The 20,927-nt window shown below is 37.6% G+C and overlaps 1 long non-coding RNA gene and 1 pseudogene across 1 annotated transcript; both read left to right on the plus strand.

Moving 5' to 3' along the window:
* LOC110263301 lies at positions 17,879-18,182 on the plus strand. The gene is made up of 2 exons (XR_002348712.1): positions 17,879-17,920; positions 18,023-18,182. It is a non-coding gene; the product is annotated as an uncharacterized LOC110263301 (long non-coding RNA).
* On the plus strand, positions 19,041-20,687 carry LOC107648608 (annotated as a pseudogene).

The raw sequence follows: 20,927 nt of genomic DNA on the forward strand, positions 1-20,927 counted from the left end.
ATACTCAAACCTCACTAGCATTTTTCCAACTTCATTACCAATCAATCAACATCAATATCACATTTATCAACACAATTCACTCCTCCACTCCACAAATCATTCACCCTCATCACATCACTATCAATCATTAATATCAACTCAAAAATCATCATTTCATCAAACATCATCATACAATAACATCCAACAATTCATCAACCATTCAAATCCAATCCTATCATATGGTTCACTAGCCTAAGTGTCCATGAATATTATATACTACATAGAGAAAATCGAAACCATACCTTGGTCAATTTCCAATATGAACCAAATGAGCTTTCAACCAAAATCCAACCACCAATGTAACTCCAACAAGCACCAACAAGCTCCAAACTCACAATAATCAAGCTATATACATATAAATCACCACAAAATCAACTTAGGGCTCAACATAAATCAAAAGTTCACAAGAGTTCAAAGCCTCTTACCTTTCCCAACAGATTTGGATGTCAAAATCTAAAGCTAAGCAAGGATTAGAGTGAACCTAAATACCAAGAATCACAAAAACTCACTTAATCCCAAGCCCTAGATACCCAAAATTTTGAGGAGAAGAACTGAGAAGGATTCGAGTTTTCCTTACCAGTTTCTTGGGTGGGTTTTGTAGAGCTTGTCACAAGGAACGCATAACCGCTAACGGCACGCAAATCGGAGCACCGTAGCTCAAGATATTAGCTAGAGAAGAAGAGGATGAATAGTGCTCTTGGGGTTTCTCTTCTTCTTCTTCTTCTCTTCGGCAATGTGTGGGTGTGTTTGAGTATGTTATGAGTGATTGGGTACATTAATGAACCCTTATATATGTTGGGCTTGGGCCCAACTTGGGCCCGGTCCAACCCGTTAGTGTTTTTAGCCTATTTGGCCTAACTTCGGGCCAAACCTTAAAAATTAACGCCCGATTTTCCATTTCTAACATTTTTCTAAGGTTTTTTTTGACTATTTTCACTTTTTCGCGTGCGGTATCGGGCAGACTTGAACCGGTTGAACTGTCAGTTCGCGGTTTTTCATAGTTTTTCGTAGAAGGCACATTTTCTGACTCAGAAAAACCCATTGAGTCCAAAAATCACCTTTAAATCCTGAAATTCTCTCTCTAACTTTTTGGAATCTAATTTGGGCAATATAACCACTTAATTAACATGTTAGATTAATCGCGGTTCTTACATTCTCCCCACAAAATAAGAAATTTTGTCCTCAAAATTTGAATTACCTGACAAAAGCTCGGGATAATCCTTTCGCTTTTCAGACTCTAATTCCCAAGTGTGCTCTTCAACTCCTGTTTGCTTCCAAGCAACTTTAACCAATGAAACGTCCTTTCCTCGCAGCTTCTTCACACTAGTGTCGTCGATCCTCACTGGCGTCACTTGGAAGGTTAAGTTTTCCCTCAACTCAACTGACTCAGGCTCCAACACGTGAGCTGCATCGGGCGTGTACTTACGAAGTTGTGACACGTGGAATATGTCATGCAAGTTAAACAGATGAGGTGGCAAAGCTACTTGATACGTGGTGCACGAAATTGTGATCATCAATCGCGCCAACAACTTGGTACGCACAATTGTAATCTCAACTCTTTGTCACAACTCCGCACAACTAACCAGCAAGTGTACTGGGTCATCCAAGTAATAAACCTTACGTGAGTAAGGGTTGATCCCACGGAGATTGTCGGCTTGAAGCAAGCTATAGTGATCTTGTAAATCTCAGTCAGACGGATTCAAATGGTTATGGAGTTTAAGATAATTAAAATATGAATAAAACATAAAATAAGATAGAGATACTTATGTAATTCATTGGTGAGAATTTCAGATAAGCGTATGAAGATGCTTTGTTCCTCCTGAACTTCTGCTTTCCTATTGTCTTCATCCAATCATTCATACTCCCTTCCATGGCAAGCTTATGTTGGGTTTCACCGTTGTCAATGGCTACCTCCCGTCCTCTCAATGAAAATGGTCCAAATGCGCTGTCACCGTACAGCTAATCAGTTGTTGGTTCTCGATCATGTTGGAATAGGATCCATTGATCCTTTTACGTCTGTCACTATGCCCAACACTCGCGAGTTTGAAGCTCGTCACAGTCATCCCTTCCCAGATCCTACTCGAAATACCACAGACAAGGTTTAGACTTTTCGGATCTCAGGAATGGCCACCAATAGTTCTAGCCTATACCACGAAGACTCTGATCTCATGGAATGGAAGGCTCGGTTGTCAGGCGAGGGAACCATGCATCATGAACCAGGAGGCTAAGAGATACACACTCAATCGAAGGTAGAACGGAGGTGGTTGTCAGGCACACGTTCATAGGTGAGAATGATGATGAGTGTCACGGATCATCACATTCCTCAGGTTGAAGTGTGAGTGAATATCTTAGAGAAGAAATAGGCTTGAGTTAAATAGAAAAACAATAGTACTTTGCATTAATTCATGAGGAACAACAGAGCTCAACACCTTAATCTATGGTGTGTAGAAACTCCACCGTTGAAAATACAAAAGTGATAATGGTGATCATTGGCTTCGGCCCCAGAGAGGGAACCAGAAGAACCAAGATGATCCGAAGATGAAAATACAATAGCAAAAGGTCCTATTTATAGAGAACTAGTAGCCTAGGGTTTACAGAAATAAGTAATTAATGCAGAAATCTTCTTCCGGGCCCACTTGGTGTGTACTTGGACTGAGCATTGAAGCTTTCACGTGTAGAGACTTTTCTTGGAGTTAAACGCCAGCTTTTGTGCCAGTTTAGGCGTTTAACTCCAGCTTTTATGCCAGTTCTGGTGTTTTGACACCAGAATTTTGTGCTGACTTGGAACGCCGGTTTGGGCCATCAAATCTCAAAAAAAGTATAAACTATTATATATTTCTGGAAAGCCCAAGATGTCTACTTTTTAACGCAATTGAGAGCGCGCCGATTGGGCTTCTGTAGCTCCAGAAAATCCACTTTGAGTGCATAGAGGTCAGAATCCAACAGCATCTGTAGTCCTTTTTCAGCCTCTGAATCAGATTTTTGCTCAGGTCCCTCAATTTCAGCCAGAAAATACCTGAAATCACAGAAAAACACACAAACTCATAGTAAAGTCCAGAAATGTGATTTTTATTTAAAAAATAATAAAAACATAATAAAAACTAACTAAAATATACTAAAAACATACTAAAAACAATGCCGAAAAGCGTATAAATTATCCGCTCATCACAACACCAAACTTAAATTGTTGCTTGTCCCCAAGCAACTGAAAACAAAGTAGGATAAAAGGAAGAGAATATACAATAAATTCTGAAAACATCTATGAAGATCAGTCTTAATTAGATGAGCGGGGCTATTTGCTTTTTGCTTCTGAACAGTTTTGGCATCTCACTTTATCCTTTGAAGTTCAGAATGATTAGCTTCTATAGGAACTCAGAATTCAGATAGTGTTATTGATTCTCCTAGTTCAGTATGTTGATTCTTGAACACAGTTACTTTATGAGTCTTGGCTGTGACCCTAAGCATTTTATTTTCCAGTATTACCACCGGATACATAAATGCCACAGACACATAACTGGGTGAACCTTTTCAGATTGTGACTCAGCTTTGCTAGAGTCCCCAATTAGAGGTGTCCAGAGCTCTTAAGCACACTCTTTTTGCTTTGGACCATGACTTTAACCGCTCAGTCTCAAGTTTTCACTTGACACCTTCACGCCACAAGCACATGGTTAGGGACAGCTTGGTTTAGCCGCTTAGGCCAGGATTTTATTCCTGTAGGCCCTCCTATCCACTGATGCTCAAAGCCTTGGATCCTTTTTATTACCCTTGCCTTTTGGTTTAAAGGGCTATTGGCTTTTTCTGCTTGCTTTTTTTCTTTTTCTTTTCTTTTTTTTTTTGCATATATTTTTTTTTCTGCAAGCTTTTCACTGCTTTTTCTTGCTTCAAGAATCAATTTTATGATTTTTCAAATCATTAATAACATTTCTCCTTTTTCATCATTCTTTCAAGAGCCAACAATTTTAACATTCATGAACAACAAATTCAAAAATATGCACTGTTCAAGCATTCATTCAGAAAACAAAAAGTATTGCCACCATATCAAAATGATTAAACTATTTTAAAATTCAAAATTCACGTACTTTTTTTTATTTTTCAAAAAACATTTTTCTTTTAAGATAGGTGATGGATTCATAAGACATTCATAGCTTTAAGGCATAGACACTTAGACACTAGTGATCATGTAATAAAGATACAAACATAGATAAACATAAAGCATAAAAATTCGAAAAACAGAAAATAAAGAACAAGAAAATTAAAGAATGGGTCCACCTTAGTGATGGCAGCTTGTTCTTCCTTTTGAAGATCTTATGGAGTGCTTGAGCTCCTCAATGTCTCTTCCTTGCCTTTGTTGTTCCTCCTTCATGACTCTTTGGTCTTCTCTAATTTCATGGAGGAGGATAGAATGCTCTTGGTGCTCCACCCTTAGTTGTCCCATATTGGAACTTAATTCTCCTAGGGAGGTGTTGATTTGCTCCCAATAGTTTTGTGGAGGAAAATCCATCCCTTGAGGCATCTCAAGAATTTCATGATGAGGAATTTCCTCTTGCTCTTGTCCATGAGTGGGATCTCTTGTTTGCTCCATCCTTTTCTTAGTGATGGGCTTGTCCTCATCAATGAGGATATCTCCCTCTATGTCAATTCCAGCTGAATTGCAGAGGTGACAAATGAGATGAGGGAAGGCTAACGTTGCCAAAGTGGAGGACTTGTCAGCCACCTTGTAGAGTTCCAGGGATATAACCTCATGAACTTCTACTTCCTCTCTAATCATGATGCTATGGATCATGATAGCCCAGCCTATAGTAACTTCAGCCAAGTTGCTAGTGGGAATGATTGAGCGTTGGATGAACTCCAACCACCCCCTAGCGACGGGCTTGAGGTCATGCCTTCTTAGTTGAACCGGCTTCCCTTTTAAATTTCTCTTCCATTGAGTGCCCTCTTCACAAATGTCTATGAGGACTTGGTCCAACCTTTGATCAAAGTTGACCCTTCTAGTGTAGGGGCGTGCATCTCCTTGCATCATGGGCAAGTTGAATGCCATCCTTACATTTTCCGGACTGAAATCTAAGCATTTCCCCCAGACCATTGTAAGCCAATTCTTTGGATTTGGATTCATACTTTGATCATGGTTCTTAGTGATCCATGCGTTTGTATAGAATTCTTGAACCATTAAGATTCTGACTTGTTGAATGGGGTTGGTGAGAATTTCCCAACCTCTTCTTCGAATCTCGTGTCGGATCTCCGGCTATTCACCCTTTTTGAGCTTGAAAGGGACCTCGGGGATCACCTTCTTCTTGGCCACAACTTCATAGAAGTGGTCTTGATGCACCCTTGAGATGAATCTCTCCATCTCTCATGACTCGGAGGCGGAAGCTTTTGCCTTCCCTTTCCTCTTTCTAGAGGTTTTTCCGGCCTTAGGTGCCATAAATGGTTATGGAAAAACAAAAAGCTTTAGCTTTTACCACACCAAACTTAGAAGGTTTGCTCGTCCTCGAACAAAAGAAGAAAGAAAAGAGTAGAAGAAGAAAATAGAGGAGATGGAAGGGGTTTTGTGGTTAGGCCAAGGAGGAGAATTAGTGTGTATGATGTGTGAAAATGAAGGAGTGAAAATGGGTTTATATAGGAGTGGAGAGATTGGTAGTGTTCGGCCATGTATGGGTGGGTTTGGGAGGAAAAATGGTTTGAATTTGAATGGTGAGGTAGGTGCGGTTTTATGATGGATGGATGTGGATTGGTGAAGAGATTATGGAGAAGAGGGTAGGATTTGATAGGTGAGGGGTATTTGGGAAAGAGGTATTGAGGTGATTGGTGAAGGGTATTTGGGGAAGGGTGTAATGGGAAAGTGTGAAGAAGAGAGAGAGAGAGATGAGGTAGGTAGGGATCCTGTGGGGTCCACAGATCCTGAGGTGTCAATGATTTCTCATCCCTGCACCATGTTGGCATGTAAACGCCCCTTGCTTGCCAATCCTGGCGTTAAACGCCAGGTTGCTGCCCATTTCTGGCGTTAAATGCCCATTCTGCTACCCTTACTGGCGTTTAAACGCCAGCAAGCTTCTCCTCCAGGGTGTGCTATTTTTAATACTATTTTTCATTCTGTTTTTGCTTTTTCAGTTGTTTTTGTTACTTCACATGATCATCAACCTACAGAAAATATGAAATAACAATGGAAAATAAATGGATATGATTAAAATTGGGTTGCCTCCCAACAAGCGCTTCTTTAATGTTAATAGCTTGACAGTGGGCTCTCATGGAGCCTCACAGATACGCAGAGCATGATGATGACCTCCCAACGCCAAACTTAGAGTTTGAACGTGGGGGCTCTATTTGACTCTGCATTGAGAGAAGCTTTTCATGCTTCCTCTCCATGACTACAGAGGGATATCCTTAGCTTTAAACACAAGGGAGTCCTCATTCACTTGAAGGATCAATTCTCCTCTGTCAACATCAATCACAGCTTTTGTTGTGGCTAGGAAGGGTCTGCCAAGGATGATGGATTCATCCATACACTTCCCAGTATCTAGAATTATGAAATCAGCAGGGATGTAGTGGCCTTCAACCTTTACCAAGACATCCTTTACAAGTCTATAAGTCTGTTTCCTTGAATTGTCTGCCATCTCTAGTGAGATTCTTGCAGCTTGTACCTCAAGGATCCCTAGCTACTCTATTACAGAGAGAGACATGAGGTTTATGCTTGACCCTAGGTCACACAGAGCCTTCTAAAAGGTCATGGTGCCTATGGTACAAGGTATTGAGAACTTTCCAGGATCCTGTCTCTTTTGAGGTAATCTCTGTCTAGTCAAGTCATCCAGTTCTTTGGTGAGCAAGGGGGGTTCATCCTCCCAAGTCTCATTACCAAATAACTTGGCATATAGTTTCATGATTACTCCAAGGTACTTAGCAACTTGCTCTTCAGTAACATCTTCATCCTCTTCAGAGGAAGAATACTCATAAGAGCTCATGAATGGCAGAAGTAAATTCAATAGAATCTCTATGGTCTCTATATGAGCCTCAGATTCCCATGGTTCCTCATTAGGGAACTCCTTGGAGGTCAGTGGACGTCCATTGAGGTCTTCCTCAGTGGAACTAACTGCTTTTCCCTCCTCTATGCATTCGGCCATGTGGGATGTGTTTATGGCCTTGCATTCTCTTTTTGGGTTCTCTTCTGTATTGCTTAGGAGAGTACTAGGAGGGAGTTCAGTAACTTTCTTACTCAGCTGACTGATAAACCACTATTTTATGGTTTATTTTGTGCTCAATTGAGTGGATTTTATCAACTCTTTACCCACTTATTCATACTATTTGCATGAGTTTACATTCTCCTTCTTGATTTTGTGCTATGATTGAAAACATGCTTCTTTAACCTTATATTTGCTAATATTAATCCCCTCTTATTACCATTAGATACCTTGATATGTGTGTTAAGTGATTTCAGATATTACAGGGCAGGAATGGCTCAGAGGATGGAAAGGAAGCATGCAAAAGTGGAAGGAATACAAGAAGTTGGAGAAACTGCTAAGCTGTCCAGCTTGACCTCTTCGCACTCAAACGGCTATAACTTTAGCTACAGAGATCGAAATGACGCGGTTTCAGTTGCGTTGGAAAGCCAAGGTCCGGGGCTTCGATTTGATATATAATTTGCTATAGCTGCTAGAAGTTAGGCGATGCGAACGCGTGAATGACGCGCCCGCGTCGCATCTGCGAACTTCAATCCACGCGGACACGTGGACGACGCCTCCGCGTCACTTGCCCACGACCTGAACGTAACAAAAATCGCAATGGGTGATTTCTGGGCTGCTTTTGACCCAGTTTTCAGCCCAAAACACACAGATTAGAGGCTATAAAGTGGGGAATGCATCCATTCAAAAATAAGCTCATAATTCACAATTTTAGGAGTAGATGTAGTTTTTAGAGAGAGATGTTCTCTCCTCTCTCTTAGGATTTAGTTTTAGGATTTAGGATTATTTCTTCTTCATCTCAGGTTCAATGTTCCATTTATTTATTTTATCAATTTAGTTTATGAACTCTTTATGTTTAGATTGATTTTCTTTACTTAATGCAATTTGAGGTAATTCAGATTTATGATTGTTTTCTCTTCTATTTATGATATAAATAATTTGGATTTTTTCCTTTTGGCTTTGGTTGAGTCATTAGAGACACTTGAGTTATCAAACTCATTGTTGACTGAAAATTGGAATTCTTCGAAAATTAATTCGAGTTCCAATAACTCTAGCCTTTCCCAAGGAAAGACTAGAACCTGAGGAATCAAAATTAATTCATCCACTTAACTTACCTTCATAGTTAGAGGTTAACAAGGTGGGAGAAAAATCCAATTCTCATCACAATTGATAACGATAACCAGGATAAGACTTCTAATTTTCATACCTTGCCAAGAGATTTTATTATTGTTAATTTATTTTACTTGTCATTTAAATTACTTGTTCCTTACTCTCAAAACCCCCAATTTACAAAACTCATAACCAATAATAAGAACATACCTCCCTGAAATTCCTTGAGAAGACGACCCGATGTTTAAATACTCGGTTATCAATTTTAAAGGAGTTTGTTACTTGTGACGACCAAAACGTTTGTAAGAAAGGTTGATTGCTTGGTTTAGTAACTATACTTGCAACGAGAGTTTACTATAACTTCTAAACCATCAATCCTCAGTTCTTCAAAATGGCGCCGTTGCCGGGGAATTACAAACGTGTGCCTTATTATTGGTTATTGTAAATATTTACCTTTAAATTGATTTTTTCGAAAACAAAAAATTTCAGATTTTTATTTTAAAATTTTTTTATCTTATCCTATCTTATTTAAAAAAAAAAAAATCAATTTTCAATTTTCAATTTTAAAAGTTCAATTTTCAAAATTTAAAATTCAAATTTTAAAATTTCAAATTTCAAACTTCAAATTTCAAATTTAAAAATTCAAAAATTCAAATTTTAATTTTCAAATTCAAAAATTTGAATTTCAAATTTGCTTTTATTTTTGTTTTTAAATTTTTATTAACTAACTATGAGTTCTCACCCTTCTCGGTTTGAGTTTGGTTCCAATGTTGTTGCAAGGAATGGAAATTATAACAGGAACATGCATCAAGGTCAAAACAATCAGAGATAGATGGAGCCACGAGGATCTGATCAACCCTTCCGGCAACAACACCTTCCACAGTACCACAGACAAAGACCATTCCACGATGCATACCAAGACAGTAGTTATGGTGGACCTTTCCGTGACAACCAACATCCACCAAATTACTATAGTCAAGAGCCATTCCAGGGGGTATACCAAGATGATAGATATGATGGACCCCCATCATATGCCTATGAACCTCCTCAACACAACTTTGAACCACCACACTCACAAGCTAACTACCACTATTCACCTTCATATGATCCTAACCCACATCCACCATACCAACCACCTTATGAACCATATGAACCATATATAGAACCACCTCAATTCCAACTCAATTACTCCCAAGAATCATGATGACAAGTCATCTTAGCCTAGTTTCACTAGCCTTTTTCTTTTGTTTTCAACTGAATTATGCACTTTCTTGAGTCATAAGCAAGCCAATTGGTTAGATTTTCATGTTTCCTTTGATTTAATCAACCATGTATGAATTCATGCTATTTCATGAGGTTTTATGCTATAATTGTCACATATTATGAAAGAATGAATATCTCATGATTTTGAGCATAGCTTTGATGTGTTTGGTTGATTAATGATAGGTGAAGAAAGCTTGGAGAAAGGTTGAAGCAAGAAGGAATGGTTAGGAGGAAGAGAGGACAAAAAGTTTGAGCAAAAGTTTGCCTCAAACTTTAGCTCAAACTTTTGGAGTAATTGAAAATGAACCAGGAAGCAAAAAGCTGGACCAAAAGTTAGCCTCAAACTTTTTGGCTAACTTTTGGGCAAAAGCTGGAGCAAAAGTTAGCCCCTAACTTTTTGGCTAACTTTTGGCATGAAAAACATTCCCTGGATGCACAAAAAGTTTGCGCCAACGTTAGCCCCTAACTTTTTGGCTAACGTTGGCGCATGAAAAACACTCCCTGGACTAGCAAAAGTTTGCGCCAACGTTAGCCCCTAACTTTTTGGCTAACGTTGGCGCCATGAATATGCAAGGGGAGGCCAACGTTGGAGCAAAAGTTAGACCCCTAACTTTTGCCCCAACGTTGGTATCAGCAAGGAAGGGTGCTGATGTGAAAAGTTGGAGCAAAAGTTAGCCCCTAACTTTTACTCCAACTTTTACTCAAGCTTTCATGATTCCAACCCGGTTCAATTCAGTTCTTCTCCAAACTCCAAGAGCAGTCAACCAAGGCCTCTACCAACCCAATTCCATCAAAAGCAAAGGCCCAATTGAAGGCTTGAAGACCATTTGAAGAAAGTGTATAAATAGCATAGGATTTGAGTTTTCATAGAGCTTCCTTTTAGAATTTTTCAATACTTGCAGCAGGGAGCTTCCCTTTTTAGTTTTTCAGAATAGCTTTCTTTTGAGTTTTGCTTAGAGCTCACTTTTATTTTTCTTAGCATTGTTGTTTAATTGAAGAGAATTTGGGAGGAGAATTGATCTCTCTTCTTCCTTGTTCTTGCCCAACACTCTTTACTTTTCTTGTCTTGGATTTTGGGTGGAGAATTGAAGAAATTCTGTTTTAATCTCACCTTGGGATCTTGTTTAATTTTCTGCTTAATTGAATTTCAGTTTTGGTTACTTGCTTCTTCATCTACTTTCTTTGCAATTTACAATCTCCTTTGCAATTATTCTTGTTGGATCTAGGAAGGCATTGAGATCTAGACTTGGTTTTCTAGTCTCTTGGGTCCTGAGATCTGAATTCAAATTTTACATCCTCTATTTACTGCTTTTCATGCTCATTTTACTTTTTTGTTTTAGATCCGATTCAATCCAAGTCTTCTTCTATTTCTCTGTTCGTTGCAATTTACTTTTCCTTGTTTAATTTCTGCAAATCCAACTCCCCATTCCCTTTACAATTCAAGCTATTTACATTTCTTGCACTTTAAGATTTTGCAATTTACATTTCTTGCGTTCTAAGTTTCTGCCATTTAATTTCTTGTTCTTTAAGATTCAGCACTTTAATTCCTGTTCTCTTTAATTTCATGCCAATTACCTATTCCCTTTACTTTCTATGCAATTTAAATTCTGCAAATCACAAATCTCTCAACCAAATCTTGATTCGCTTGACTAAATCAACCACTAAGCTAAAATTGCTCAATCCTTCAATCCCTGTGGGATCGACCTCACTCCCGTGAGTTATTATTACTTGATGCGACCCGGTGCACTTGCCGGTTAGATTTGGGTGTTTTGGAGAAATTTGTTTCTTCAACAAAAAATATCCCATCAAGTTTTTGGCGCCGTTGCCGGGGATTGATTAGATTGACAATGATTAAGTGAAGTGGAGTTTAGATCAAGCACTTTTTCTTTAATTTTGACTAACCCACTAACTGTTCGAGACTTTGTCTCTACTAACTCTAACTGCACTCAAGTTACAGAGTGCTCTGTTTTAGTTTCTGGTTCTATTTGTGTTTCTGATTTTGTGATAGGAGGAGAGAACGATGAATCCACACCTTTTGATCCTGAAACATTTTGGAGGTTGAGGAAAGAGGCAAGAGATAGAGGGGAGAAATGCTAGGATTCAGAATGGGTCTAGAAAGTTGTTTGGCCGCTTTAGTGAGAATTCAGATTGCTTGCTACCCAGATAGAATCATGATGATCAACAAGAAGACGGGTGCAAAAGTAAGATTTGGGACCCCGGAATTCATTCTGGCAATCAACACTCTTGGGGCCTTGTCACTTGCTTTAACTTACTTGTAGGCTTTCTGCGCCTAGTTTGGGATCCTGGAGGCTACTGGAATTCCAAACATTGGTGGAGATTTTTGGATGAATACAAGCACAATCCACCATAACAGGGAGCTCATCAAATGTCCAACTTAAGGACTTTAACTAAAAGTGCTAGGTGGGAGACAACCCACCATGGTATAATCGTTCCTTTCTCAATTTTAATTTTATTTCGTTTTGTTTGTTTTTCATTTTATTTTATTCTATTTTTATTGAACCTGGAGTTTTGCATAACATTCATATTAGCATTGCATTCAGCATACTGCATTATTTAAAAAAAAACACGCACGCGACGCGGCAGCGTTGCTGACGCGTCTGCGTCACCAGTGCATTTTGGAAGAAAAGAATTGAACAGAGAGTCACGCGAGAGCGTGGCTGGAGGCGTGCCTTAGGCACAAATATGCCAACACGACCACGTCGCCGATGCGGCCACGTCATTTGCAAAATAGCTTCCCCACGCGTCCGCGTCACCCACGCGACCGCGTGAACCTGTAAATCGACGTAACAAGGGTGTATGGCCGAAAGTTGAGCTGGAATTAGGCTGGACCCGTGCTAGAGGCACCAGCCCTACCACGCGACGCGTCACCCACGCGTCCGCCCATATTGGAAATAAGGCCACCCGCGCGATTGCGTCAACCACGCGACCGCGTCACCCAAACATTTGGCAAAAAGAGTTTCGAACAGAGAGTTGCGCGAACGCGAGGCTGCACTCGCGCCAATCGCACAAATCAGGTCACGCGATCGCGTGACCCACGCGTCCGCGTCACCTGACCTTACCGCGCATCACGCGACCGCGTCACTCACGCGTCCGCGTCACATGCGGCGCACAGCTTACCCAGATCAGCCAAATATCTTATCTTTCTTTCCCCAATCCTAATTTCTTCCATCTTTTCTTCTTTCTTCTTTCTTTCTTACTTTATCTTTTTAACTTCTCATATTTTTTCACTTCCATTCTATTTTACCTAATTTATTTACATACTTTCATTCATTACATTTTAATTCTGTGCATATTTTTATTTTCTTTTCTAAATTCATTATTTTTCCTTTGGTGTTGAATTTTCTTATTTCACTGTTGCATCTTCTCTTGAATTGTTTTAGGTGCTTAGAGACTTGTTTTATTCTGGTTAGGTAATATTATTTAAATCAATGCCAATCTTTTATACCTGCATCAATTTTGCATTGACATGAATTTACATTACCTCTCCTTACCCACACTCTCCCTCATTGTTGCAAAATTTTGCACCACTAGTATGCCATGTGCTTCTATTGTTTTCTCACTTGCATGTTGTAGCTACCATGTAATTGAGACCCTCATTTTTGGCATTAACCAACCCATGTTTTATTTGTTTTTTATCTTTGCTTTGGGTTACTTTTCTTCTCTTTTTCTTTCAGGATGGCCACCAGGAAGAGAACCGGAAGACGTTTGCATAAGAGAGACACACAAGTTCCTATGCACATTCCTTAATGAGAAAAGCGTCAGTTGGAGCCACCCATCCACTTGTACATCTTAGCATGCACCGAGGACGGTGCAATCTTTAAGTGTGGGGAGGTCGATACCGATCTCCATGGGTTAGCTATTTTCTTCTTTCCAACACCATTGTTTTATTTTCTTTATTAGTTCATTATTGTATTACATAATAGATTGCATGTGTAGTTGATTTTGTGCATATTTTACCACTTGGTTGAAGTAATATTTTCTTTTTCAAAAAACCTTTTAGAGCATTTCACTAATTTAAATAAAATTTAATGTTAAACTTGTTTGAAGAAATATTATACTGGAACATGGTTTAGAGCTCGAACACACAAAACCTGTGAGATTGTTTGAGCCTATTTGAATTGGTTGCATTTTATCAACCAAAAATTCTGTTTTAGTGTGTATTTTTCTCTCTAAAATTGTGATCTTTGTCTTGCTTAATTCTATATTTCCATTATTTGATGTATGCATACACATACATGATTGAGGCTTTTGTTTCACTGAGCTTACATACCCATATGGCCTTACCCTTTCATTATTCTTTGCAAACCAATATTGAGCCTATTATACCCCTTTTGTTCTTTACTTTAGCACATCATTAACTCTAAGCGAAAAATAATAATGTCCTTAATTTGAATCCTTGGTTAGCTTAGACTAGTGAGAGTGCTTATGATTTAAGTGTGGAGAAATCGGCTTTCGAAACATTTGGTTTGAGAATTGAGTATGTTAGAATTTTCTGAAAATGTGAAAGAAATGTTTAGGACATGTTCATGCATTCAATAATTTAATCATATGCATTGAGAAAAATAAAAGAAAATAAAAATATAATTAAAAAAAAGAGAGAAAAGAGAAGAAAAAGAAGAAAAAGAAGAAAAAGAGAAAAAGAAGAGAAAAAGAGCAATTAAGTAAAAGGGGACAAAATGCCCCAAAGTAAGTGGTGAAAGTAATGCATATGTACTATACTTGAAATTAGAATGCATGAATATGTGGAAAACATGGTTAATGGACATTTAGGTTTTGTACTTTGATTACATGGATTGTCTAAAGTTAGGGGGAAAGTTTAAGTTAATTAAGGATTCAGATTTTAGTCCACTTGGCCAAATACAATCCTACCTTGACCCTAACCCCATTACAACCCTTAAAAGACTTCTTGATTTGTGTATTTGTGCATTAAATTTTTGTTGATTGGTAGAAGAAAAGCAAGCCTTAGAAAGCAAGGTTAGTAGAGAATTGAGAGAATCGAACCTTAAACACTTGAGTGATTAGAATGTATACACTACCAGTAAGGGTTCGATGCTCAATTCCTTATTCCCTGCTTTCATTAGCTATCTTCTTCTTGCAAGTCTATTTGTACTTCATTTTCATGATTTGAATTAGTGAAATCCAGTTCATATTTCTTCTTGAAGGATTTGTTTACTTTTAACTAAGTAGGTAGAAACATTTTGCATGTAGTTGCATTCATATAGATAGCTTGCATTTCATATTAATCTACCATCCCTCTTCATCTTTATAGCTTCTCTTGAGCTTAGCATGAGGACATGCTAATGTTTAAGTATGAGGAGGTTGATAAACCACTATTTTGTGGTTTATCTTGTGCTCAATTGAGTGGATTTTATCAACTCTTTACCCACTTATTCATACTATTTGCATGAGTTTACATTCTCCTTCCTGATTTTGTGTTATGATTGAAAATATGCTTCTTTGACCTTATATTTGCTAATATTAATCCTCTCTTATTAACATTAGATGCCTTGATATGTGTGTTAAGTGATTTCAGATATTACAAGGTAGGAATGGCTCAGAGGATGGAAAGGAAGCATGCAAAAGTGGAAGGAATACAAGAAGTTGGAGAAACTGCTAAGCTGTCTAGCCTGACCTCTTCGCACTCAAACGGCTATAACTTTAGCTAAAGAGGAACAAATGATGCGTTTCTAGTTGTGTTGGAAAGCTAACATCCGGGGCTTCGATTTGATATATAATTTGCCATAGCTGCCTCAAAGTTAGGTGACGCGAACGCGTGAATGACGCGTCCACGTCGCATCTGCGAACTTCAATCCGCGCGGACGCGTGGACGATGCCTCCGCGTCACTTGCCCGCGACCTGAACGTAACAGAAATTGTAGGGGGTGATTTTTGGACTGCTTTTAACCCAGTTTTCAGCCCAGAACACACATATTAGAGGCTATAAAGTGGGGGAATGCATCCATTCAAAAACAAGCTCATAATTCATAATTTTAGGAGTAGATGTAGTTTTTAGAGAGAGAGGTTCTCTCCTCTCTCTTAGGATTTAGTTTTAGGATTTAGGATTATTTCTTCTTCATCTCAGGTTCAATGTTCCTTTTATTTATTTTATGAATTTAGTTTATGAACTCTTTATGTTTAGATTGATTTTCTTTACTTAATGCAATTTGAGGTAATTCACCACTAGAAAATAGCGAATTACAGACAGATTTTTCTGACAGAATTTTTCTATCGAAAATACCGACGGATTTTTGACAGATTTTTCGTCGGTAAAAAACAAAAAAAATTTTCACAAAATTTACCGACAGAGACTAATATCCCTCGGTAATTTTGTCGATAAAATTAAAATTAAAATTTGAAACCATCGATGACAAAAAATCCCTCTGTAATCTAGATCTTCTAATAAATCCCTCGAAAATTTTAATTAGGTCCAGTCCTGATGAAACAGACCATATTCGATGATGAAACTTCATTCAACGCAAAATCATCATTCATCTTCTCGGATCCTTCGTTTAAGCTTGCTATCTCTCTCTCTCTCTGATTCGAGTTGAAAATAGGGCAAAACTGTGACTTCTCGGTCGCTTCTGCTTTGTCGGCACTCGCGTCGCACGAGCTCCCTCCGTCACTACTCGCTTGCACGAGCTCCTTCCACCGCCGCTCGCTCGCATGAGCTCCCTCCTCTGCTGCTTGCATTGCACGAGCTCCCTCTGCCGCCTATCAACTTATGTCTCCCTCTGCCGTTCACAGCCTCATCGAGTCATCGTGTTACCAGATCTGAAACCTACATGTACGTCTTTATCTATTTTAGATTCTGGAATTGCTATTGATCTATGTTTTTTTTGTTGAATTCAAATGTTCATACGTTATTGTTGCATCTAAAATTCGATCTCTTCCACTTTCGTTTTGTTCATATGTTGTTTGAATTTTTCATTTGAAGGAACTATAAATACCAGTTCATGAAATGCAATGTGCTAATTACATAGATTGAAATTACTCTGTGACTGATTAGAATGAGATTATCAACAATAATTTTGTGCCCTATCAATATCGTAAACCATCTCATAAATCTAAGTACTTTGACAAATATCAGTTGATAGTAATAAACTGTGTTCTTTGTTTCAGCTTGCTCTAGGTGCTATAAATTCAGAGGTTCTTCTTGGAAGGTATGAGCTTTAAATTATTTACATGATTTTCATATGCAGTATTGAAGGAATAAGCAAAATTTTCTGCATCTATTTGTTTGTTATCTATAGATTTATTAAAGAGCGAAAAGAAAAAGATCCAGATGTTGAGATTGCAGTTGCTTATTGAGTTCTACTTTCTATTAACCTTTTAGTCTACATTCATCTGTATGGTTGTATTGAAACTTATCAAATGCCTTTTCTAGTTATCATTCCCCTGACAAATGCATTGTTTGTGTACAAGGTCCTCATAAGATCCAAGGAATTGGTCCTGGCTTCATCCCTGGTGTTTTGGATGTCAGTCTACTTGATGAAGTTATCTAAGTAAGGCATCTATTTTTTAATTTAAATTTAAATAATATGTGTTTAGTTTGTGTGTGTGTGTTTGTGTTTTTATGTGTAATAATCTGATGCAACTTTTCCTTGGGAAGACCAAAGGACCTTAAATCATTACATAGACAGGGCCAGGAGTTCTGATAATTTGACCTAGTAATGTGATGTGACAGTCCTGTGTACTTTTTTTTCACTCAGGGATTGATGGTGACACATAATATTATTTGTTTTTGTGGATTTCTAGTGAAGAAGCTATTGAAACTGCGAAACTTCTAGCGTTGAAAGAGGGTCTGTTGGTAAGTTCCCCTGAAAGATATTTCAAAGGGGATCCCCCTCCAAATTTGTTTAGATGCTAGCCTTTTCTACTTGCATGATTTAAAGAGAATATTTTTTAATGTTATTCTGTGTTTTTGATGAACATGAATTGCAGATGGGGATATCATCTGGTGCTGCTGCAGCTGCTGTAATTAGGATTGCAAAGAGGCCTGAAAATGCTGGTAAACTCATTGTTGTAAGTTTGCACTCGTTCTATTCATCTTGTATTAAAATGCAGTTATTATAGCTGTCTTCTTAATTGGTTTCTTGAATCAACCTCCTAGTTTCCTCATTTTATTGAATAAGGATTATTAAGAATTGAAGCTTCCTGGGAGGATAGTGCTGAAATTCCTGAAGAATTGAAGCTTAGACTGGCATACAAATAATCAAGGAATAGTTTTTTATGGTAAATCTATTAGTTTCAAGAAAAACCACTCCAATATGCTTGAACTCGAAGATCGTCTCAAGAGCAGCTACGACTACGTTCAAGGTGCTTCTTACTTCCTCTTCTCGCTCCTCTTTCCATTTTTACTTTGCATTTTTTCCTTCCTTTGTTTTGTTGGATTGAGAATTTTCTATTTTTAGGAATTAGCTCCAGATTTTGAGGATGAAGAGGATGAGAAAGAAGAAGAAGGAGAGATTTTAGCTCCTGTGCCGGATTCTAGCTTCAACGAAGATGATTTGTATCCTTCTCCAATTTTTGGCTGCTGAACAATTTTTAACATAGAACTGAAAAAAATGAAAATAAAAAATTCTATAGATAAAATAGTGAAATTATGTTGATCTGCCACCCTGAATGATACCAAAATCAATTCACATATGATTGTGTTTTACATTTTTCATCCATTTGATTTATTTCTGTACTTTGTTTTCAGAAATTCTATATTAAAGCTATGAAAACTGAAAAGATTAGATGACGATATGATATTTTCTCCCGTTTAATTTTATTGGTGTTTGTCCCTTAATCTAATTCTCTTCAGATTTGATGAATCTATGAGTTTGAAATAACTTGGACTCTCAGATGCTTGTCTGGCCACGTTAGCATGTGGAGGTTTGAAATAACTTCAAAAAGAATTTGATTTATCTAAATCAACATGTGTGTTTACAATTCCAATAGAGGTACAATAGTTGTCAATCTTTGTTCTAAAGTACTACACATTTTGAGAACATCCCTTGAGGAAGTTAAGAGTGATCATGAACTCCAATTGGTCCCGCCCATTTTAATAGAATGTGTCCATTTGCATATGTTTGATGCTTACTGCTCTGTTCAGAACTTGTATGAGGATTAATTTTATAGTAGGCAATATGCTTTGTATGTGTCCATATGGTTCACTGTAATTTTCTAGTTTGTTGTTGTTCTTTTTTATTTGCACACACCAAAAAGAATAAGAAGAGAATGTTTGTTGCGGAAAAGAGCAAGGAATTGGCCACTTGCCAGGGTAAAAACAAAGACTTCAAGTTAACTGAGGCTCAAAAGGATAAGGCCATAGAAGAGGTATTTATGTTTTAGTCTCTGTGTATTTCAGTTGCTAGTTAGCGATTAATTACTAGAAGAAAATCCAGGAATGTGGTTATTATCCATCATTTGTTGTATGACTTTGCCGTGAATTATGTAATACATACTACACTAGCACCTGCCCTTGGCCGTCAACTGAATCCAATTAAAGGCATAAAAAAAAGCAGATAGAGGAAAAACAGACCAAAGGGTGTGTGAAGTTGAAAGGGTCTGTGTGAGTGTTTGTGAGCAGGAATAATCATATATATCAGAGAGTGAAGAAGAAGAAGAAGAAGATTGAAATTAAAGGGTTTATGAATAGAGAGTAGAAGGTTGTTGTTTTAGTTTTTCTTTCTGGAGTAGTGTGGGAATTGTTGAAAGTGCAGTGAAGAAAGAAAAAAGCCTGCAAGAGAATCCAAGAACCAAACATGGTAAAGCTTAGGAAGTGAGAATCTGCATAGAGATTCATTCACCTTTTTTTTTCTTCTCTTCTTTATTTTCTTTCTTTTTTAAACCCTTTATTTCCCCATTTCCTTTTCAATTTTCTCTCTATAGTTTGCGTACTCTAATATTCAGCTACATAGGGAGTTATATACTAAGAGAGAAAAACAAAAGAGAATAAGAAATGCGTGAGAGATAAGGAGAGAGAGTTTTGAAGAAAAATGGTGTCTTTTTTATTATTTTTTTAAATTATATTTTTTTATCCTAGTACAAATTTGCTTAGGTATTTGTTTAGGTTCACATTTGCATTGAACGTGTTCAAACAATAGATGCAATAAACACTATCATAGGGTCATAAGGTTTATTTCAGAGAAAAAAACCAGGTGCTTGATTTAGTCTTTGTTTGAGTTTGTGTTCAACCATTGTTCATTCCCCTTATTAATAATTACTAGTGTGGTGTAACTCTTCATTCTATTATAAACATGAACTGATCTTAGTAACATGTTTTATATTTTGGATGATTTAGAGGAATGGCAGTGGAGGATTCATCTTCTCCTTATGGAATTCGTCTTGTAATAGAAGACTACCCTTATGCTGTTGATGGACTAGAGATATGGTTTGCCATTAAGGAATGGGTTCAATATTATGTCTCATTGTGCTATCCAACAGACAATGATCTCAAAAAAGACCCTGAACTCCAAAATTGGTGAAAAGAAGCTGTTGAGGTAGGTCATGGTGATTTGAAAGATAAGCCATGGTGGCCAAAGATGCAGACAGTTGAAGAGTTAGTTGAATCATGCACAACCATAATATGGACGGCGTCGGCGCTCCATACAGCCGTTAATTTTGGACAGTATCCATATGGAGGGCTTATACTGAACCGTCCAACACTTAGCAGAAGATTGCTTCCTGAACAAGGCACTGCAGAGTATGAAGAGATGGTGAAGAGTCACCAAAAGGCTTATCTGAGAACAATTACACCGAAATTAGAGACTCTTATTGACCTTACAACCATAGAAATCTTATCAAAGCATGCTTCTGATGAGGTGTATCTTGGAGAGAGGGATAATCCACATTGGACATTTGATTCAAGAGCATTACAAGCATTTCATAGATTTGGGAACAAACTGAGTGAGATTGAGGAGAAGCTAACACAAAAGAACAAAGATGGGAGACTGAGTAATAGAATTGGGCCAGTTGAATTGCCATACACACTGCTTCATCCTACTAGCAATGAAGGGTTGACTTTTAGAGGAGTTCCAAACAGCATCTCTATCTAAATGCATGGAATAATATAATGAATAATAATGTGTGGTGTGTTTGTAACGTGCTCGATTATATTTGAATAATCTGTTTCTGGTTTCCAATAATTGTATTAAAACAGTTGCTTGTTTATACTCTTTTAGTTTGATAATATGATAAATTTGTTTATTTTTTGAAATATTATAAATATTTAAATATAAATTAGATAAAAATTTATATTTATTAAATTTATATTTATTTTGTATGAAAACAGGTTTATTTTGTAGTTAAAAATCTAAAAAAAATTATACTTTATCTT

Source organism: Arachis ipaensis, chromosome B06 (assembly GCF_000816755.2).
Source record: "Arachis ipaensis cultivar K30076 chromosome B06, Araip1.1, whole genome shotgun sequence".
NCBI classification, from domain to species: Eukaryota; Viridiplantae; Streptophyta; class Magnoliopsida; order Fabales; family Fabaceae; genus Arachis; species Arachis ipaensis.